We start from the raw sequence: 23,857 nt of genomic DNA, 5'->3' as shown, positions 1-23,857 counted from the left end.
GGGGGCTAAAGTGATTTCAGAGTGTTATTGTGAGATTGACTGAGATAGTACGATGTGAAAGCTTACACAGTAGGACCAACAAATATTTACGGAACAAAAGATGAAAGGTAGACCAAGAAACCTCATATCTCGGAAGGAGTAAGAGCAGGGATTTGGAAACTTTATAAGGGAAGATCCTCATATTCCCTCAACTCCCATCTGGGGAGCCGGCACGAGGTTCCATCCTGCAGCCCTTGGCCCATATTTCCTGCTAAAGGTTTGGCAGCACCTCACCCCTTAACTTGGTGTTCCAAGACTGCAGCTTCGGTTGACTCTGCCAAGGTGCACGGTGTCCCCTGGCCTCAGTGGTCTCACCTGACGTGCGATCCGGAGCGCGAGGGCCCGCTGCGTGTCACACCTGCGCATCCCAAAGTCCGACTTTCTTGGGGGCGGTCCTCGGGGAGGCGGCGACTTTGCCAACAGTCGGGACGCAAGGGACAGGACCGTGGCTCACCTCGGAACCCCTGAAGCTCGGTTGAACGGAGAACCACAGCAAAACCATTTCGGAGTCACCAAGCTGGAGCTGGAACTGGAGTTCCGTGGGACCCAGGCCGCGGCTGCTGGGCAGCGGCTCCTCCAGGCGGAGGCCCCCGCCGGGAATAAGCCAGAGACCGTGACGGTCTCCCCGCCAAGCGGCCGCGCCGCGAGCGTGCTGCGCTGGTTCACCACCGTGATCCTGTATGCGGCCTTCCTGGGGCTGGTGAGAGCTGGGCTGCGACCCTCCCAGGCCCTGGCGAACAGGCGCCCTGCAGAGCAAGTGGCGAAGGTGGAGTCCGAGCTTTGCCACCTGCGCACTATGTGACCTTGGGCGCTTTAGTTTATCAGCCTGGGCATCTATTGGGTCATCTGCAAAATGGGCACAATTCGAATCGTGGAGGGTTATTGTCAAGCGCAAAATTGATTTTCTTAATGTGTTTTCCAACTGAGTAACCTTTCCTATATCTCCTATTTGAGTTAGATACAAGAGAGGTTGCGCAGGTCTTTAGCGGCTGCACTCCGCATCCACCCACTCAAGGCCAAAATTATTATGCAGAAAGCTGCTTTTCTGGGATATCCTCTTCTAAGTGTCCTGCTCAGAATCAACTCACCTCTTAATTTTGAGGATAGGGAAACAGGCAAAGAGGAAAGTGACTTTTCCCTTATCAAACAGCTGGTAAGTGGTAGAGCCAAGAACCCAGGAACATTTTCTCTCCCGTTCCCCCCACACCTCTCTCTCTCTCTCTCTCTCTCTCTCTCTCTCTCTCTCTCTCTCTCTCTCTCTCTCTCTCTCTCTTTCTCGCGCGCGCGCGCGTGTGTGTGTGTGTGTGTGTGTGTGTTTACTTTACTGGGAATTGAACCCAGGAGCACTCTACCATTGAGCTACTTCCCCAGCCCTTTTTGTTTTTTTTATTTTTAGACAGAGTCTCACCTAAATTACACAGGCTGGCCTCCAACTTGTGATCCTCCTGCCTCTGCCTCCTAGTTACTGGAATTACTGGCCTATTAAATTAAACCACCTTGCCTGGCTAGCTAGGAACATCTCTTATTCTGCTCACAATCCTATTGACATGAATCCTTCAGATCCTTAAATGTTTTTCTTCAGCAAAGTGCAAGTCTAGAAGTGCCTTTTACCAAACTTGATAATTTCCCATTCTGGAGTGTTAAGTGGTTTAGACCTTTGGGGAAAGTTACATCTGACCACTTAGCATCTCAGAGAATTTGAACCACAGTTATTTCTTAGAATATTTGATGTGGGAGGAAATAAATACTTGGTGAGCATTCACTATGTGCCAAATCCTGTTACAAGTCCTTTGAAGAACAGGAGTAATAATATGATTAGAGTCAGTATTCTGGCTTCTTTCCTTCAACCTGAACCTTGCTCTGGGCCTGTGCACACCCTGGTTCTCCAACTGGATGGCTTCTGTTGGACAACAGATATAATCTGCATTTAAAGCAGAGCAGTGTAATTAGAATCAATTTTTCTTGAAATGTAGATGAAGAAAAAACATGTTTTTCTTGAAGGATCTGACAAATTTCCCATGAAATGAACTGTAACCCCTAGTTCTTTATTAACACATTGTCCAAGTAACATTTTATTGTTAGTTATTCTGTATATGTGTTTGTGATATTTCCTAGTGGTTTTGGAAAAATGTAGATTGGAAATATTCAAATTGTTTATCTCCTGCATATTGCATATGTGTAGTTCTGAGGAAAGACCCTACCAAAATATTGCTGTTTTAACATAAAACCCAGGGAAATATTTTGATGTGTGGATAATTTAAAATTTTAAAATCTACAATCCAAGGTTACTTGTGCATGTAGTATATTTCAAAATATACCAAAGTACTGTGAGAATAGTTTTGTTACAGTTTATTAACAATTCATCAAGAATACTCTTTTAAGGTATTCAAAAACTAGACAAAATTGCAATGAAAAGTCAGAAGAATTAGAATAATTTTTATTGGTGCATTATAGTTGTATACAATGATGGGATTTGTTACTTATTTGTACATGCACACACTATAACAATATAATTTGACCAGTATTACACCCCTCCCTCCCTGCCTTTCACTCCTTGGTACCTTTCTTCTTGTTCCCCCCAACTTCCTTTTCCTTTTTCTTCTTGAGCTTCCACTTATGACAGAAAACATATCAATTGACCTTCTGAATTTGGCTTACTTCACTTAACATAATGGTCTCTAGTTTCATTATTTTCCAGCAAATGACATAATTTCATTTTTCTTTATGGCTGAGTACAACTCCATTGGGTGTATATATCATATTTTCTTTATCCATTCATCCATTGATGGAGACCTAGGTTGGTTCTTTAGTTTGACTATTGTGAATTGTGCTACTATTACCATGGGTATGCATGTGTCACTGTAGTATAATGACTTTAATTCTTTAACATAAATACTAAGGATCTGGCTGGGTCATATGGTAGTTTGATGCCTATTCTTTTGAGGAACCTCCATACTGATTCTCCATGGTGATTGTACCAAATTACATTCTCACCAATGATGTAAAAGTGTTCCTTTTTCTCCACATCTTCTCCAGCATTTATTATTGTTTGTATTCGTTTTTAAATTATTTATTTTTTAAATTTTTTACAGACTACATTTTGATTCATTGTACACAAATGGGGCACGTCATTTTATTTCCACGGTCATACACAATGTAGATTCATACCATTTGTGTAATCATACATGTATATAGGGTAATGATGTCTGTCTCATTTCTAGATTTTTCATACCCCCCTCCCTCTCATTTCCCTCTATGTAACCAAAAGTTTCTCCATTCTCCTCTCACTCCCCATGCCCTCAGAAGACTGCTGTTCTGACTGGTATGAGATGAAATCCCAGTGTAGTTTAGATTTGGACTTCCCCAATTGCTAAAGATGTTGAATGTTTTTTTCATATATTTGTTGACCATTTGTATTTCTGCTTTTGAAAAGAGTCTGCTTAATTCATTTGCCCATTTATTAATTTGGTTATTTAGTTTTTTGATGTAAAGTTTTTTTAGTTCTTTATATATTCTAGATATCAATCCTCTATCAGAAGAGTAGCTAGCAAAGATTTTCTCCCATTCTGTAGGTTCTCTCTTCCCATTCCTAGTTATTTCCTTTTCTCTGCACAAGCATTTTAATCTGATGCCATCCCACTTATTAAGTCTTGACATTTTTTCCTGAGCTTTAAGGCTCCTACTGAGAAAGTTGTGGCCTGTGCCTCTATGCTGGAGTGTTGACCCTCCGTTTTCTTCTAGGAGTTGCATAGTTTGTTCTAATTCCTAGGTATTTGATTCATTTTGAGTTATTTTCATGCAGGGTGAGAGGTAAGGGTCTGCTTTCATTCTTCTGCTTATGGATAACCAGTTTTCCCACACCATTGTTAAAAAGGCCATCTTTTCTCCATTGTATGTTTTTAGTACCTTTGTCAAGGATCAGAATACTATACAAGTGTGAGTCTATCTCTGTGTCCTCTATTCTGTACCATTGGTCTATGTGTCTGTTTTGATGCCAGTACCATATTTTTTGTCACTCCAATTCTATAGTATAATTTGAAGTCAGGTATTGTGATGCCTCCAGAATTGCTTCTTTGGCTTAGAATTGCTATATTCTATTTTGGCTATATTGCTTTTATTCTTACAAATGAATTTCAGGACTGCTTTTTCTAATTCTTTGAAGAATGTCATTCATATCTTGATGGGGATTGCATTGACTCTCTAGACTTCTTTTGGTAGTTTGGCCATTATAATTCTGCTTATCCATGAACATCGGAGGTCTTTTCACATTCTGGGGTCTTCTTCAATTTCTTTCTTCAATGTTCTATCATTTTCATTGTAGAGATCTTTCGCCTCTTTGGTTAGATTTATTCCTAGGTTTGCTTGTTTGTGGGTGTTTTTTTGGGCTGTTGTGAATGGAATTGTTTTCCTGATTTATTACTCAGCAGATTCATTGTTGGTATATGTGTACGTTATATGTTGACTTTGTAACTTGCTTCTCTGTCAAATTTATTAGTTCTAGAAGTCTTTTGGTGCAGTTTTTGGATCTTCTAGGTATAAGATCATATAATTTGCCAACAGTGATATTTTTACTTCTTCCTTTTTAATTTTTATCTCTTTTATTTCTTTCTCTTGCCTAATAGCTCTAGCTAGAATTTCTAGCAATACATTAAATAGGAGTGGTGAAAGTGCACATCCTTGTCTTGTCCCAGATTTAAAAAAAAAAATGTTTCATTGTTTTACTATGAGGTTGGCTTTGGGTTTTTCATATATGACCCTTATTATGTTCAAATAGGTTCCTTCTATCCCAAGTTTCTTCATTGTTTTTATCACTGAGTTTTGTCAAAGGCCTTCTTCTGCACCTATTGAGATGACTAAGTGATTTTTGTCCTTAATTCTATTTATGTTATGAATTACATTTATTGATTTGTATGTATTAAACCTTCCTTACATCTCTGGAATAAAACCAATTTGTCTGTGGTGTACAATCTTCTTAATACATTGTTGAATACAATTTGTTAATATTTTATTAAGTATTTATGCATCTAAGCTCATCAGGGATATTGATCTGTAGTATTCATTCCTTGACATTTCCTTACCTGATTTTGGTACAAGGGTGATGCTGGCTTCATAGAATGAATTTGGAAGTATTCCATCCCTTTTTATTTCATGGAATAATTCAAGGAGTATTGGCATTTGTTTTTTCTTAAAGGTCTGGTAGAATTCAGCTAGTATTCATCTGATCATGGGTTTTTCTTTTGTGGAAGGGTTTTTATTACTGCTTCTATCTTATGTTATTGGTTCATTTAGGTTTTCTGTGCCCTCTTGGTTCACTTTTGTCAGATTGTATGTGCCTAGAAATGTATCCATTTCCTCCAGGTTGTCCAGTTTATTGGAGTATAAGTTTTTTCTAAATAGTCCCTGTGATCTGCTGGATTTCTATGATGTCTGGTGATTTCTCCTTTTTCATCTCTAATTTTATTAATTTGCATTTTTTTCTTTTGATTAGTTTGGTTAAGCACTTACCTTTTCAGAGAACCAACTCTTTGTATCATTGATCCTTTGTATTGTTATTCTCCATTTCACTGATTTCAGCTCTGACCTTAATTTTTTCCTTCCTTCCGTCTGCTGGTTTTGGAACTGGTTGTTGTTCTTTTGAAGGGATTTGAGATGCATCAGTAGTCTATTTATTTGGGATCTTTCTGATTTTCTTATGTAGGCACTTATAGCTCTAAACTTTCCTCTTAGAACTGCCTTCAGAGTGTCCCAGAAGTTTTGGTATGTTGTATCACTATTCTCATTTGAGTCTATGAATTTTTTAATTCCTCCCCTGATTTCTTCTATCACCCATTCATCATTCAAAGGGCATTGTTCAATCTCCATGTATTTATATAATTTCTGTAGGGTTTTGTTATGTTGATTTCTAATTTCAATCCATTATGATCTGATAAGATGTAAAGAAATATATCAACTTTTTGATATTGGCTAAGAGTTGCTCTGTTCCTAAAATGGTCTATTTTGGAGAATTCTCCATGAAATGCTGAGAAGAAGAACACGTGTTCATTTGTTGTTGGATGACATATTCTGAAGATGACCACTAAGTCAATTTGATTTATAATATTTTCAGGTCCAAAGAGTCTTTTATTTTTGTCACTGGGTATTGAACCCAGGGGCCCTGAATCACTGAGCCACATCTCCAGTCCCCCCTTTAAAAAAATTTTTTTTTAGAAACAGGGTCTCACTGAGTAGATAGGGCCTCGCTAAGTTGCTGAGGCTGGCTTTGAACTCATGATCTTCTTGCCTCGGCCTCCCAAACTGCGGGGATTGCAGGCATGCACCACTGCACCCAGCCAAAGAGTCTTTACTGAGTTTATGTCTGGATGACCTATGGAATGGTGAGAAAAGTGTGTCGAAATCACCCAGTATTATTGTCCTGGGGTGTACCTGAGGCTGCAATTTGAAGAGTATCTCTATCATGAAATTAGTTGCATTCATGTTTGGGACATAAATATTTTTATTGGTATGTCTTCTTGGATCATTCCCCATACAGTATGAAGTGACCTTCTTTGTCTCTTCTGATTAATTTTGCTTTGACATCTGCCTTGTCAGATATGAGAGTAGCTACACCTGCTTGTTTTGGGCCTCCATTCACTTGGTATATTAATTTTCATCTTTGTACCCTCACTCTGTGACTGTCTTTGCCTGTGAGGTACATCTCTTACAAACAACATAGAGTTGGATGTTGTTTTTAGTCCATTCCATCAGCCTATGTCTTTTAGTTGGAGAATTGGGACCAATTGCATTCAATGTTATTATAGAGAGATATTTATAAATGCCTGCCATTTTGATTTATTTATAATGTTAAGTTTGGCCCTGTGTCTCATTTACTTAACTACTCTTCAAATGAGATTTGTTTATTTGTGAGCTCTGGGGTTTATTATTTCTCCTGTGTGGAGTATTCTTTAAGTAAGTTCTGTAGTGCCAGTTTAGCAGTTATGAATCCCTTATTTTCTGCCTATCTCAAAAGGTTTTTATTTCCTTTTTCACTTTGAAGTATAGCTTTGCTGGAAATAGCAGTCTTGGTTGACAATCGTTTTCTTTCAGGACTTGAAACACATCATTCCAAGCCCTTCTGGCTTTTAGGGTTTGTACTGAGAAATCAAAAGTGATTCTGAATGACTTGCCTTTAAATATGACTTGATGTTTTTCTCTGTAGGCTTTTAAAATTCTATCCTTGCTTTATATGTGAGGCATTCTAATTATAATGTGTCATGGAGAGGGTCTTTCTTGATCTTATCTCTTTGGAGTTCTGAATGCCTCCTGTATATGGATGTCCATGTCACTCTCAAGGTTTGGAAATTTTTCTGTTACTCTTTCTCTGAAGAGGTTTTTCATTCCATTAACTTGCATCTCACAACCCTTCTCAATTCCAATGATTCTTAAATTTGGTCTCTTAATGTTTTCCCAGAGTTGTATATTCTGATCATGGTTACTTACTTACTTTTTTTTTTTTTTATAATGCTGACTGAAAGTATATTAAGGTTGGCCACTTTGTCTTTCAGCTCTGAATTTCTGTCTACTCTGTTATACTTTCAGATGTTATAGAGATTTTCAGCTGAACATTTTATTTGATATATTGGGTCTTTCAATTCCAAGCTTTCTGTTAGGGTCTTTTCTAATATTTCTATCTCCTCATTGAATTTCTCATTCATAGTCCTCTACTGACTTCTTTAATTCACTTAGTTGTTTTTCTGTGTTCTCTTTGAATTAATTATTTTTATAATGATTCTTTTGAATTCTTTATCTGGTATTTCATCCACTTCAATATTTGGATGGTCAGTTGCGGGTTACCTATGACCTTTAGGAGGACCATGTTACTTGTTTTTTTCATATTTCTTGTATTCCTGTGTTGGGTTTTATGCGTCTGTTGGAAGAATTTCTCTTTTTCTCTTATGTATGGGACTTTTTAGTCTATGGTCATTTTAGTCTATGGTCATGCCAAAGTATCCTAGCATGACCTAGATAGAGATCCCCTTTATAGATGGGTATCGACAGCCTTTATGTTAATTTTCTTTTTGCTGTAGCAGTGGGCGTCCATAGGTGGAACTGGGGGTGGGAGTCATTGCTATCTGTTTCTATTTGGAGCCTGCTCATTAATTTGGGTTTTTGTGTCTTCTATTCTTTGTATTAAAGTATAGCTAAAGATTGAGTGTAATTAATTTGTGTGTGGGCAAAGTGCTGTCTCTTTTAGTAGAGTGTAGTTCAGCAGCAGAGTGTCTACTCTGTGAACCTGTAGTGTCCCTGTAGGTTCCCAGCAACTTACAGAATAGGGAAAAACAAACAATAGTAACAACTGATTCAAACGATGCACAGCATTACAGTAAATGCCCAGTTCTTACTATGACATTTACAACATTAATTACCATATAAAACAGGAATGGTTGGTCAACAATTGTCAACAGTAAAAACAATAACCATGAACTAGATCTGGCTTTAAAGCAAATGGCAGGTGTCAACTATGTCATCCACAGACGTAATAATTGCATCAGTATTAAGGGGAGGGGGAGGAATTATATAAACCAAATAGTTCTAAAAGATGGTAAAAATAGAGTTAATTAAGAGAAATGAAAATGTGCTAAGAAAGTAGAAAAAAGTTTACAGTTTCCAAAAGTAAACAGAAACAATGGAGACGAGATATAGCAAATGATGGTTAAAGGAAAGTGGAGAAAAAATAGGAGAAACAAAGTAAAAAGAAATGGGAAGAGAGAACAATAGAATTTGGCTATTAAAAGGAAGAGAGAGAAAGAGAAACAAACAAATGAAAACAATACAAAACCACAGCAAAATATACAAACCAAAACAACCTTACCCTTAAAAGACAAGGCTAGGAAAAATAACTACATTTAAAACTGGTAAAAATGAGAAAAAAAAATAGAAACAAATATGTATATATATCCCTAAACCAATTGACACAGCAGGTATTCTTTCTCTTCCTCTCCTCACCCACACACACAAAGAAAAATAAAAGAAAAAGATTAATGAAAAATGAATATTCTCCACTAACGTGGTCAAAATAATCAACAAGATTATTTTGGATGGTCACTGTCTATGCTTAAGTGTCTTTTCGTTTCTTCTTGAGCTATTTACTAAGTGATAAGAGTACGGGTGGGGGGTTTTTAACCCCTCCTTCTTTGTGTTGCTCTTCAGTTTGCTAGTTGGAATGGCCTAAGCTGGAAGCTTGTCGAAATTATTCTCAGCTTTCCTTCTCACCAGTGTGACATAGGATGGACTGGGATGTTGGAGTTTGTGTGCACAGACCAGATCTGTGCCCTCCTAGGGGTGAAGCTGCTGCAGAATTCCCTGAGGGAAATTCTGCTGGGTGGGGCTTAGGTCTAATCAGGCCTCAGGGGCTTTGTTGGGTGACATTTGCTCTGGAGAGTGTGGATCTCAGAGGCTGTTATGGTTTGGATGTGAGGTGTCCCCCAAAAAGCTCACATGTGAGACAGTGCAAGAAGGTTGGGTTATAAGAGTCTTAACCCAATCAGTGATTTAATATCCTGATAGAGATTAACCGAATGGTAACTGAAGTGGGAGGGTGTGGCCAGAGGAGGTGGGAATTGGGGCGTGGCTTTGGGTTATATATTTGTATATGGAATGTGGAGTCTCTCTGCTTCCTGATGATGTGAGCTGCTTCCCTTTGCCCCACCTTGAGCCTCGAGGAATGGAGCCAGCCTTCTATGGACTAAGACCAATGAAACTGTGAGCCCTAAAATAAACTTTTCCTCCCCTAAAATTGTTCTGGTCAGATCCTTTAGTCACAGCAATGAAAAAGCTGACTAAAACAGGGGCCTCCCAAGAAGTCTACACATGGGGCCGGGGAGTTAATCCTTACCCAACTTTACACCCACAAGCACAGCCTTCCCAGGCTTAGTCCCTGAGTGTATTCACATTCACCTTTTCAGATTCCCTACCCACTTCAGTGGATCAGGAGCTGCCAGACTCAAAGGAGAAGTATTAGGATTCCCTTTACTTTTTCAACTTGAATCCCCTGGGTACAATCTCCTTTGTGCCTGTTTCACACATGTTCTGCCAGGTACACCCTAGGCCACATGGTAGGCACTTGCCAAAGCAGCATGGCAGTGTTTGCTATGTTCTCCTGACTCTGCAGCATCAGCTATAGCATGACTGCTTCAAAATGGCTCCACCTCAGCTCTCTGTGGCATGTTGGGAAACAGAGAGCACACTTTTCAAGCACCACTGCACAGTGCAGCCTCTGGATCAGCTGTTTAGTCTGTTTTTCTGGTCTCAGGTTTTTCCATACCAAATCTGGGTTTTTCTCTGTATTCTCCCTCCCTCTGTGGTGAACCAGAGCTGCTGTTGCTACTGCTGCCACTGCCAATGGTTCAGCTCCAATAAACCCCTTCTTCTTTGTTTAATGTACCCAAATTTCTGAGTCCGTAAGACACTAGGATGATTGAATTTCAGTGCAATCCCACATCCGCTCACTTCACTGAGGAGCATATTCCTGCCATGAGAATCTAAGCCATGGAGCCCTGAGGAATGCAGGCTTCCTCTAAATTGCCATCTTGAATCCTCTAAAATAATTTTGTAACATTGAGAGTTGCAAATACAAGAAAAATCTACAGGAGTTTGTAATTCTAATAATAATGGTATTGTCATAGTACATTTTACCTCACTGTGGGACTTAGTAATTCCCTGCATTACATTGTAATCCTCCCTCCTACCTTTTAATACTGGAAAAAGCTACCACTTAGACATTATTTTAATGATTGTAAATAAAATGCTTTCATCTTTTGAAATTTTAGGGAATGTGTATCGGTATACTGGGACCCACCTTTCAAGATTTGGCAAGAAATGTGAACAGAAATATCAGCAGTCTTTCTCTCATTTTTGTGGGCCGTGCCTCTGGATATTTGTGTGGCTCTATGATTGGTGGAGTTCTTTTTGACTATATGAATCATTTTTTACTTTTGGGTAAGTAAACACTGCTTTGTGTTTTTTGTGACTGCAAATGATTTTACAGCTTGGCTCTAATATGAAAATAGTAGCCTGCAGAGTGATTGACAACTAAAATGGGTGCTATTTGGGTGTCCTCATTGGAAATTTGGTTTCCATGTCTGCTCTCACCTTGGCAGTTTGGGGCAATCTGTGCTGCGCCCTCTGGAAACTTAGATCAGCCCTCTGATGTGTGCATGAGCACTCCTTAGCCTCCTAGACCTTCACTGTAATTTAAGTACCACTGTAGGATCATGCACTGGTTGTCCAAAAGGCTCTGCTCATGTTGTAGGACAGATCTCCTAGGGCCATAGAGATTAGAATGAGCTCCTGGAACCTACCCAGGCTTTATGGACTCTGGATTGAAAGTGAAGGGAGAGGGGATGGTGAGTGAACTGAGGTAGGTTATATTTTTGTCCCTGCTGTCCCATGTCAGTGATGACCCTGGATTGCTCTAATTCACCCTGAAAATAGATGGCAAAGCTTTTAACCTATTCTGTTTTGAATAAATTGGCATATTTCAAGAAAATTTAGATTTATATAATAAAACATAAATCTCCTTTGGAAGCAAGGAGAATAATTTGTTGCTGAAAAATAAAGAATCCCCTTTATCTGCAATGTGAGTTGAAAGTATATATTTCTTTTTTCCCTCCCTATTCCTAAGACTAGTTTAGTTAGTAAGTTTTTACTACAAAATACTATATTTATTGCATTTAATTTTTGTTTTTTTACACTGTTAATACATACTAAGCATACCATTAGTTTCTTAAATGCATAACATTCAATTTTGGCAAGTCTTTTACAATAAAACTTTCCTTTGTGTCATAATTTATAGTTCAATTAACAGTACCTGAATTGTAATCATGTCATAGAAATTTGTGTTTTAGAGTCTATAAAGCTTATAAAAATTTAAATGACATAACCACTTACAGAAGCTGCAACTCATTTACACACAATCACCAAATTTAAATCTCACCTTATTTTGCATTTTTAAAGTTATTATGATGTTGACTTGACCCGTGAACCTGCCTAAATTCTGCTTTTAATAGCTGACTTTAAAATTTTTCTTCTCAGGGATGTCAATGTTAGCTACTGCAGTTGGTCTTTTTCTTATTCCTTTTTACAAGGGAGCAATAGTAATGATCATCATGATGTCTGTCTTTGGTGCTTCAGGGAGCATTGTGGGTATAGGTAAGTGAACATTTCAGTGTCATCTCTGGGAGTGCGGACTTTCTACCAGGGAGTGTAGCAGATGATATTAGCCTGTTGCTGGCAGTGCTCTTGAAATGACATGGACTTACTGAGTGGGTCGTGGGTTCACCCTGTCAGAACCACCCTTCTAGAGGTAGCTCCTCTTCTTGCCAGTTAGGGCACCAATTTTTGGGTAGCCAACTATTTTTGTTTTTGGGTGGTGCTGGGGATCAAACCCAGGGCCTTGTGCATGCGAGGTAAGCACTCCACCAACCGAGTTAAATCCCCAGGCCCTAGCAGCCACCTATTAAATGAATAGAAATAGTTTGGTTTTAAGGGAGATTGTTGATGTATGGTATCCAAGCAGGGAAGGACCCTCCTCCTGTGGCTAATTATGGTACAGGTGAGTGAGCTTTATTTGGGGAGAGAATTTTATCATTAAATTGATGATTTAATAGGACAAAACAAGTGTCAAAGCTTAATTTGACTCCACAAGCACAGAAGCAGCTACCGAATTTAAAACGCACCTGTTTTGAACTAAAGAGAAATGCATACACTGTACTACTACTTTCCTTTCTTTTTTCTCCCCTCTCTCAAGTGCTTCTGTTGCCCAGCATTAGAGCTACTATGTCATCATGCAAGCACACAACACTTTGGTAATATGGCCAGGATCTGATGGTAAAAGTTTGCATAGTAAATATGTATGTATTTAAAATACTTACAAATAAATATTTGGTGTAAAAATATTACTCTTCAGTTTGGTGTTAAGCCCTGCTTTTTTAAAAAAAATGTCTTTGCTAATGTGACTAGCTCTAGGAGGTACTAGTTTAATAGTTGTAAAATTCCATTATGCAGATGAGATGTTGTAAGACATAGTTCTCTGGTGGTAGTGGGTTAGAGTTCCTTTAATCTGAATGGAATCAGGTGCAGTATTTGATAATTTTGAACATTATGATGCTCATGCCATGAAATAAATATTAATTCTAATTCTAATGACCTATATTTTTAACAAGGTAACTGTATTTTATGGAAATAATTTCTCCCTCTTTCACTGGCAGGTGGTAATGTCCTCATCTTGGATATTTGGGGGGATGAAGGAGCCCCACACATGCAGGCCTTACACTTCAGTTTTGCCTTGGGTGCCTTTCTAGCTCCACTTCTGGCTAAACTGGCCTTGGGTACCACAGTGTCTGCTGAAAACCACACAGAGCCTGACTTTCAGCCTCCAGCCACCAATGGATCATCTGAAACTGACTCAGTCCCTCTGTTTGGATTGCCTGATAACATGAATCTCCTGTGGGCTTATGCTTTTATTGGCACTTATATCTTCATAGTGTCTGTCTTCCCGTTTGCTCTGTTTTTTAAGAAAAGCTCAAGGCAGGAAAAATCAAAAGCATCTGCTCAGGGATATCGAAGGGCTGAATATCACAAAAGCCTTCTCTGCCTCCTTTTCCTGTTCTTCTTTTTTTATGTTGGAGCAGAGACAACATATGGCTCTTATGTTTTCTCCTTTGCCACCACCCATGCTGGCATGGAAGAACGAGAAGCAGCTGGGTTGAACTCCATCTTCTGGGGGACCTTTGCAGCCTGCAGGGGGCTGGCAATCTTCTTTGCTACCTGTCTACAGCCTGGCACCATGATTGTGTTGAGCAACATTGGCAGCCTGGCTTCATCTTTGTTTCTGGTGCTTTTTGACAAGAGTCCACTTTGTCTCTGGATTGCTACTTCGCTGTATGGGGCCTCAATGGCAACCACGTTTCCTAGTGGTGTTTCCTGGATTGAGCAGTACACGACCATAAGTGGGAAATCTGCAGCCATTTTGGTAGTTGGTGCTGCCCTGGGAGAAATGGCTATTCCTGCAGTAATTGGAATTGTTCAAGGACAATACCCAGATTTGCCCATAGTTCTGTACACCTGTTTGGGGTCAGCAATATCCACTGCTGTTATATTTCCTGTGCTGTATAAATTAGCCACTTTGCCTCTGGATCACCAGCAAAAATCAAACAGAAAGATTGAGAACTAAAAAACTTTGCTTTCCAACTGAGCTAAATGACTATGAGGAGGAAAATGAAGGGGAGGATGTAGAAAAAATGAAATGAAATGGATTTTGAAGTGGTAGAAATAAATGATAAAATAAGATATTCTTTCATAGAGACATCTGGAGATAATTCAATGGAGTCCAGAGCCCAGATGTTTCCAACCAATCACTCTCAAATGCATTGATGTTTGGATCTTCTCCAGTTAATCTGGTCATTCCCCTCTGAAGCATCTTGCCAGAAACCAGGAAAAAAGGGACTAACACTTAGAGGAGATGAATTATTTATGATTGCCTTGAATAAATGCCACCTCTAACCAGGTCATTCAGAGGAGAGCATTAGTAGATTTTTAGTATGCTTTGGGGATCAATTTTTAGGTTCATTAATAGCAAATGCTGAAAAGTTTTGAAATGTTCTCTAAAAGCCGGAGTCTTCCAGAAACTATCGATTGGTATGATATGGTACAGTAGGAAGTTGTCATGAGACTAGTGTTTGGCATGTGGTTGATTAGGTAATACTTTATGGTCTCCACCTTTCAGAGCAGGTAGTGAAGCTATTTGTGTTTGAGAACTTGGGTAGTATTCTAGTAGAGCAATGGATTTGCTGAGTGCAATGAATTTGCTGAGGAGGAGTGCAATGGATTTGCTAAGTAAATTACCAGATAGTCATCTTCTTCCTGGGAATTTGGGGAGAATAGTGTCTTTTTTTTTTTTTTTTTTTTTTTGTGTGTGTGTGTGTGTGTATGTGTGTGTGTCTCACAAAAGCCTTTACTCTCACTAAAAGTTAAATACACAGTGAAGAACAGGCACATAAGAGTTATCACCAACTAGATGGGAAAAATATTCCACCTATTCTAGCTGAAACCATAGAGTACACTGACCTAACACCTGGCCTGTGCCATATTTGAGACACTTTTTTTTTTAATTAAAAATCATAAATTTACATAGGGCAATGTTCATTCTGTTATTTTTTTCGAATAGTGTCTTTAAAAGCATCTTTGGAATCAGCAGATGTTTTTATTAATTCTTTTACCTTATCTATATGGTTAGACAAAGGAATGCTAATGATTTATTTGATTTTTGATTTCTATAAAGAGAACACAGAACAGAGCCCATGAGACCTGGATTCAAGGTGTTACTCAGTCTTCCAGCACTACACTGAGGCCTGGTTTATATCATGTCCTGATTTGCGATTCTTTTTTTGGGGGGGTACCAGGGATTGGACTCAGGGGCACTTGACCACTGAGCCACATCCCCACCCTATTTCACATTTTATTTAGAGATGGAGTCTCACTGAGTTGCTTAGCACCTTCCTTTTGCTGAGGCTGGCTTTGAAATCACAATCCTCCTACCTCAACCTTCTGAACCACTGGGATTATAGGCATGCTCCACTGTGCAGAGCCTCATGTGTGATTCTTGAAATGAAAATGAGATAATATCTAAATTAAAGAGTATGTGTTACTGATTATGAATTCATATCACTTTCATATATTCAATGCTTATATGTTCTTGAATAATTTTCTGAAAAATGCATTTTCTAGTGCTGCATTTTGTTTATCCTAAGACAGACCTTTACCCCATACTTTTTAACATGTTCAATCAGGATATGTCTTAATGATCATTGAACATAGTGACAAAATTTAATTCACATTACTATAAGTATATATAGAATATGGTTGTGTTTTATAATCAATGTCTTAGATTCAATGATATATAGTAATTCATTCAATCATGGAAATTATACTATATTTGCTTATATTTCAGAATAAAACTTATTTTTAAATGTTAATTTAATCTCTAGTTATGTACAGATGGAATTTTAGATATTATATTCCAATATTAGAAGCTGTCTCAGAGAGTTACGACATTAGAAGTAGGTTGTTCTTTTGAGGCCTCTGGCTTGTCTTAGTAAGAGGTATTCCTGTTTTAAGATTTGATCCTCACTGGGTTTGGGGGTTATTCCCACTCCAAATACTGTAAACCAGTATAAAAATTCAGTTTACAATAAGCCACAGTCTTTTCCAGGGTTTGGAATTCTTGGGTCACTTATCCAGGGCTCCTCCTCCCTGAGTCTGAAATACCTGGGAAACCAAAGTGAAGATAATAAGGTAGCTTAGCCCAGGCATCAGGGATGAGAAGGGGAACTTCAGATGAGTATGGCCAGACTGGTGTGTCTGTAATTGATGAGAGATTTTGTATATTTTCCCAAGTTTTGTGCTGAGTGACCTCAAGTTTCTATCAGAATGCAGTGTGTTTGCTTTCTCTTACCTAATTTCTATAAATTTGTTTTTGAAAAACAATTGCTTTGGTTTGTCTTACGTGAAATGCAGTACCTTTCTTAACCACTTTTCCTTTACCTTACAGCTTTCATTCAAGTTGAGAACCTAACAGCTTTGGAGAGGGCTAGTGGGGAAACTGATGGTAAAACGCCTGTTGCTCTTTTTACACTGTACTTCTCCCCTGGTTAGTGTTTGGAAATCTCCTCTGTTTCACTCTCTGCTCTTCCTCAGGCTGCTGGCCTTAGGCAGTAGCAGTTGTTTGGCTGATGAGAGGCTCATCACTACAGGGATTCTACCCTCAGCTTCTACCTTTCCAGTGTAGGAGCTGGGGCCATGGGAGAGATGCATGATAATGAGAACGTGGCATACATTCTGGAAATCCAGACAGAAAAGTTGCTAAGATTCCACAAACCAAAATGTGAATATCCTTGAGATCACTGGCATTATAAAATTCTGAAAATGTGTTTCCACATTGAAAGGAATAGACTTAGCACACTTTGAAGCATTGGCATTCCTTTGAATGATCAGTTCTTAGGTCAGTGTCTGCTGATACACAATAACCAAGAGCCAACTTTTCAGCTAACTCTTCTATTGCTGACTAATAAGTGACCACAAAAATAGCAGCTTAAAACAACATTCATATTTCTGTGGTTCAGCAATGTAGACATGACTTAACTGTGCTTCTTACTATGGGTCTCACAGGACAAAGATCACTGTTGGGTAGTGTAGCATTCTTTATCAGAGCTTGGACAGCTTTTCCAGGGCACATGGTTGCTGGCAGTATTCAGTTGACTGCTGTTGTCAGAAATACTGCCAATGGCTCCACTTCCTCACAACATGGTAATTATCTACAGGAATTGAGGCAGCTGTATGCTGTGGGCAGTTTTGAATCCAGCTTGCTTTATTGAGCTACTGTTGCACTATTCATATAGGGTCACTGATTCCTTGACTACCGTGGGCAAGTTGTTTCCTCGTTACTCTCTCTGCCTTAATATCCCTATCTGTAAATGGGGCCAAAGTGGAACTGAAAGCTTACATGAGTTTCAACAAATATTTGTGGACTGAAAGATGTACAATACACTGAAAAACCAAAGGAGCAAGGGCAGTGAATTTGAAAAGCTCTATGAAGGGTTTCAAGATGGCGACCTAGAGGGTGGCTGCATTTCATGTTGCTCCAGGACTCAGGATTCAAAAGAGGAGATATTGAGACACTTGGGACCAACTCAAAGCAGCCGGGTGACTCTCACCCGTTGGGAAGGAGTCCCGGATGGGACGGTGGTCCCAAAACGCAGGGAACTTTGTGAAGTAGAGCTGCCGGCGAGACGCCCCTCCCCCTGCTGGAGCAGTGAACGCGGACAACTGGGAGCGCCGTAAAGGAGGCCGCTCGGCACAGCGCTGGGACTCGGAGCAACCACTGGGGCTCCGGCGGCTGCCCAGGGGAGGAGTGGCGAGGAGAGCTGTGTGGACTCAGGACACCGGGGCCTGCCCTGAGGAGGAGGAAGAGGAACGTGGCCGCTTGGATTCGGAGTGACTGCACCAGAACTACAGGCGGTTGCCAGAGGAGAAGCCGCGCGGCGAGCTGTTTGGACTCTAAGCGACCGCTTCTGAACACCGGGGCTTGCCCTGAGGACGAGGAGGAGGACAAGGAGCGCGGCCGCTTGGATTCAGAGTGACTGCACCAGAGCTACAGGCGGTTGCCGGAGGAGGGGCTGCGTGGTGAGCTGTTTGGACTCAGACCACTTCTGAAAACCGGGGCCTACCCGGAGGAGGAGGAGGAGGAGGAGGAGCGCGGCGGGTCGTTTGGACTCGCAGTGACTGCATTAGCGCTCCAGGCGGCTGCTCAGAGGAGAAGGCGAGTGGTGAGTTGTTTGGACTTAAAGTGACAGCTCCTGAACACAGGGGGGCTGCCTGGAGGGGAAGCGTGGTGGGCCGCTTGGTCTTGAGTGGCCGCACCAGAGCTCCGGGCGGTTGCCCAGAGGACCCGTGCAGCGGGTCACATGGATTCAGAGCCACTCAGAGCGACCGCTCCTGAACACCTGGGGGGTTATCTGGAGAAGGAGGAGGAACGGGGAGGGTCACTTCGACTTGGAGTGATTGATTGCCCAGGGCTACGGGTGGTTGGTGGGAGGTGGAGGCACGCAGTGAGTTTCTTGGACTCCTAATGACCGCACCGGAATACTGGGCGGCTGTCTGGAGGAAGAGGCGTGTGGCGGGTCTCTGGGACTCAAAGCGATTGTACGGGGCCCCAGGTGGCTGCTCAGAGGAGGGGCCGCATAGCCAGGCGATTAGGTGCAGAGCAGGGTCCCAGGATCTAGGAGGCTTCTTGGTGGAAGAGCCGCACAGAGACAGGCTTAGGGCGGAGGGAAGGTTCCAGGCCTGCGGGCAGATTCTCTGAGGAGGGGCAGCCTAAGGAGATTCATCTGCGAAGGGTGAGGCTCCCAGGCCCAGGAGGTAGGGCCGGGCCCCTGGGAACTTTGCAGAGGAAGGCAGCCCAGCCCAGGCGGTAGCTGTAAATTGAGGGGAACCTCTAGGAGGGAACTGACCAGCGAGACCTCCCCACCGGGTGAGTCTTCCCTGCTGGGTGAGGTTTCCCCACAAGGACGGTAAAACCAGAGACTCAGGCCCAAACAGGCCTTGCCTCAGCCCGCAGCCTAGGTCCCCTTTGGATGACCATTGGTCAACAAGTGGAGGCACCTCTGCCCACTAGCAGGGATTATACCCCACCTGAAGGCCACCACTCCTAGAGAGGCAGCTTCCTTGTGGAGCACCGCATTATCAACTTCCTCCAAGACTTCAGCCTACTGAAGGCTAAGGGGGGATATATATAGAAATCTTCAGGGACATTGTAAGTCAATAGAGGAAATCTACAATATCTCAGCAGTCCACTGATACCTGAACAATATGAGAAAACAAGGAAAGAAAATGCTGCAACAAATCTAGATGTTACATCAATAAAACCCAGTGATAGCATGGCAGAAGAAATGACAGAAAAGGAGTTCAGAATGTACATAATTAAAATGATCAGAGAAGCCAACCATGAGATGAAAGAGCAAATGCACGCACTGAATGATGAGATGAAAGAGCAAATGCAAGCATTGAATGATCGCACCAATTGACAATTAAAAGAGCAAATACAAGAAGCAAAAGATCATTTCAATAAAGAGTTAGAGATATTGAAAAAAACCAAACAGAAATCCTTGACATGAAGGAAACAATAAACCAAATTAAAAACTCCATAGGAAGCATATCCAATAGGATAGAACACCTGGAAGACAGACCGTCAGACATTGAAGACAAAATATTTAACCTTGAAAACAAAGTTGAACAAACAGAGAGATGGTAAGAAATCATGAACAGAATCTACAAGAACTATGGGATATCATGAAAAGGCCAAATTTAAGAATTATTGGGATTGAGGAAGGCCTAGAGAAACAAGCCAAAGGAATGAACAATTTATTCAATGAAATAATATCAGAAAATTTCCCAAATCTGAAGAATGAAATGGAAAATCAATTTCAAGAGGCTTATAGGACTCCAAATACACAAAACTACAACAGACCCACACCAAGGCACATTATAATGAAAATACCTAACATACAAAATAAAGACAGAATTTTAAAGGCTGTGAGAGAAAAGAACCAAATTACATTCAGGGGGAAACCAATACGGATATCAGCAGATTTTTCAATCCAGACCCTAAAAGCTAGAAGGGCCTGGAACAACATTTTTCAAGCCCTGAAAGAAAATGGATGCCAACCAAGACTCTTATACCCAGCAAAACTTACCTTCAAATTTGACGATGAAATAAAATCCTTCCATGATAAACAAAAGCTAAAAGAATTTACAAAAAGAAAGCCAGCATTACAGAACATTCTCAGCAAAATATTCCATGAGGAAGAGATGAAAAACAAAGAAGCAAATCAGCAAAGGGAGGAATTATCCTAAAGGAATTATGAAATAAAGGAGGAAACAAGTTGTGTCAAACAAATAAATAAATAAAATTTTAAAAATGAACCGAATGACCGGGAAACCAAATCATATCTCTATAATAACCCTGAATGTTAATGGCCTGAATTCATCAATCAAAAGACATAGACTGGCAGATTGGATTAAAAAGAAAGATCCAACAATATGTTGCCTGCAAGAGACTCACCTTATAGAAAAAGATACCCATAGACTAAAGGTGAAAGGATGGGGAAAAACATACCATGCGCATGGACTCAGCAAAAAAGCTGGAGTATCCATCCTCATTTCCGATAATGTGGACTTCAAGCCAAAGTTAGTCAGAAGGGATAAAGAAGGTCATTTCATACTGCTTAAGGGAAGCATAAATCAGCAAGATATAACAATCATAAACATCTATGCCCCAAACAGTGGCTCATCCATGTATGTCAAACAAATCCTTCTCAATTTCAGAAACCAAATAGACCATAACACAATAATACTAGGTGATTTTAACACGCCTCTCTCACCACTCGACAGATCTTCCAGACAAAAATTGAACAAAGAAACCATAGATCTCAATAACACAATCAATAATTTAGACTTAACAGACATTTATAGAATATACCATCCAACCAAGAGCGAATACACTTTCTTCTCAGCAGCACATGGATCCTTCTCTAAAATAGACCATATATTATGCCACAAAGCTAATGTTAGCAAATACAAGAAGATAGAGACACTAGCATGTATTCTATCAGATCATAATGGATTGAAGTTAGAAATAAATGAAAGAGTAAAACACAGAAACTATTCCAACATCTGGAGATTAAACAATATGCTATTATATGATGAATGGATAACAGAAGATATTAGGAAGGAAATTAAAAAATTCTTAGAGGTAAATGAGAACAAAGAAACATCATATCAAAATCTCTGGGGCACTATGAAAGCAGTACTTAGAGGGAAATTTATTTCATGGAGCGCATTTAATAAAAGAAGTAAAACTCAACAAATAAACAACCTAACACTACAGCTCAAAGCCCTAGAAAAAGAAGAACAGAACAGCACCAAAAGTAGTAGAAGACAGGAAAGAGTTAAACTCAGAGCTGAAATCAATGAAATTGAAACAAAAGAAACGATACAAAAAATTGACAAAATAAATAGTTGGTTCTTCGAAAAAATAAACAAAATTGATAAACCTTTAGCCACACTAACAAAGAGAAGATGAGAGAAAACCCAAATCACTAAAATTCGGAATGAACAAGGAAATATCACAACAGACAGGATTGAAATACAAAACATAATTAGAAGCTATTTTGAAAATCTATACTCCAACAAAATAGAAAATTTCGAAGACATCAACAGGTTTCTAGAGACATATGAATTGCCTAAACTGAACGAGGAGGACATAAACAATTTAAATAGACCAATTTCAAGTACTGAAATAGAAGAAGTCATCAAAAGCCTACCAACAAAGAAAAGTCCGAGACCAGATGGGTTCTCAGCCGAGTTCTACAAGACCTTTAAAGAAGAGCTCATTCCAATACTTCTCAAAGTATTCCATAAAATAGAAGAGGAGGGAACCCTCCCAAACTCATTCTATGAAGCCAATATCACACTGATACCTAAACCAGACAGAGACTCATCAAGGAAAGAAAATTTCAGACCAATATCCTTAATGAACATCGACGCAAAAATTCTCAACAAAATTTTAGCAAATCGCATACAAAAACATATTAAATAGATAGTGCACCATGATCAAGTGGGCTTCATCCCAGGGATGCAAGGTTGGTTCAACATCAGGAAATCAATAAACGTAATTCACCATATTAATAGACTTAAAGTCAAGAATCACATGATTATTTCAATAGATGCAGAAAAAGCATTTGATAAAATACAGTACCCCTTCATGCTCAAAACACTAGAAAAAATAGGGATAGTGGGAATATTCCTTAACATTGTAAAGGCCATTTATGCGAAGCCCATGGCTAATATCATTCTAAATGGTGAAAAACTGAAAGCATTCCCCCTAAAAACTGGAACAAGGCAGGGATGCCCTCTTTCACCACTTCTATTCAACATCATTCTTGAGACTCTGGCCAGAGCAATTAGACAAACCAAAGAAATTAAAGGGATACGAATTGGAAAAGAAAAATTCAAACTATCCCTGTTCGCTGATGACATGATTATATATTTAGAGGAACCTGGAAATTCCACCAGAAAACTCTTAGAACTCATAAGTGAATTCAGTAAAGTAGCAGGTTACAAGATCAATGCCCATAAATCCAATGCATTTTTATACATAAGTGATGAATCTTCAGAAAGAGAAATTAGGAAAACTACCCCATTCACAATAGCCTCGAAAAAAATAAAATACTTGGGAATCAATCTCACAAAAGAGGTGAAATACCTCTACAATGAGAACTATACAACACTAAAGAAAGAAATTAAAGAACACCTTAGAAGATGGAAAGATCTTCCATGTTCTTGGATAGGAAGAATTAATATTGTCAAAATGGCGATACTACCTAAAGTGCTATACAAATTCAATGCAATTCCAATTAAAATCCCAATGACGTACCTTACAGAAATAGAGCAAGCAATCATGAAATTCATCTGGAAGAATAAGAAACCCAGAATAGCTAAAGCAATCCTTAGCAGGAAGAGTGAAACAGGGGGTATTGCAATACCAGATCTTCAACTCTACTACAAAGCAATAGTAACAAAAACGGCATGGTATTGGTACCAAAATAGAAAGGTAGATCAATGGTATAGAATAGAGGACACGGACACAAACCCAAATAAATACAATTTTCTCATACTAGACAAAGGGGCCAAAAATATGCAATGGAGAAAAGATAGCCTCTTCAACAAATGGTGCTGGGAGATTTGGAAATCCATATGCAACAGAATGAAACTAAACCCATATCTCTCACCATGCACGAAACTAAACTCAAAATGGATTAAGGACCTCGGAATCAGACCAGAGACCCTGCAGATTATAGAAGAAAAAGTAGGTCCAAATCTTCACCTTGTTGGTCTAGGACCAGACTTCCTTAACAGGACAAGCACAAGAAATAAAAGCACAAGAAATAAAAGCTAGAATCAACCACTGGGATAGATTCAAACTAAAAAGCTTTCTCTCAGCAAAGGCAACTATCAGCAATGAGAAGAAAGAGCCTACACAGTGGGAGAATATCTTTGCCAATCATACTTCAGATAGAGCACTAATCTCCAGAATCTATAAAGAACTCAAAAAACTCTACTCCACGAATTCAAATAATCCAGTCAACAAATGGGCTAAGGAAATGAATAGACACTTCACAGAAGAAGATCTACAAGCAATCAATAAACATATGGAAAAATGTTCAAC

General features: G+C 39.7%; 1 pseudogene across 1 annotated transcript; it reads left to right on the top strand.

Moving 5' to 3' along the window:
* Positions 1 to 358: 358 nt before the first annotated feature.
* Positions 359 to 15,520, top strand: LOC306666908 (sodium-dependent glucose transporter 1B-like; annotated as a pseudogene). Its single transcript, XR_013766700.1, has 5 exons — positions 359 to 739; positions 10,845 to 11,013; positions 12,109 to 12,225; positions 13,284 to 14,959; positions 15,242 to 15,520. The product of XR_013766700.1 is annotated as a sodium-dependent glucose transporter 1B-like (transcript).
* The last annotated feature ends 8,337 nt before the right edge of the window (positions 15,521 to 23,857 follow it).

The sequence above is a fragment of the Sciurus vulgaris genome (assembly GCF_902686455.1).
Source record: "Sciurus vulgaris genome assembly, chromosome: 7".
Lineage (NCBI taxonomy): Eukaryota > Metazoa > Chordata > Mammalia > Rodentia > Sciuridae > Sciurus > Sciurus vulgaris.
The sequence above is the reverse complement of the archived record's forward strand: the minus strand, read 5'-3'. Positions and strand labels throughout refer to the sequence as shown.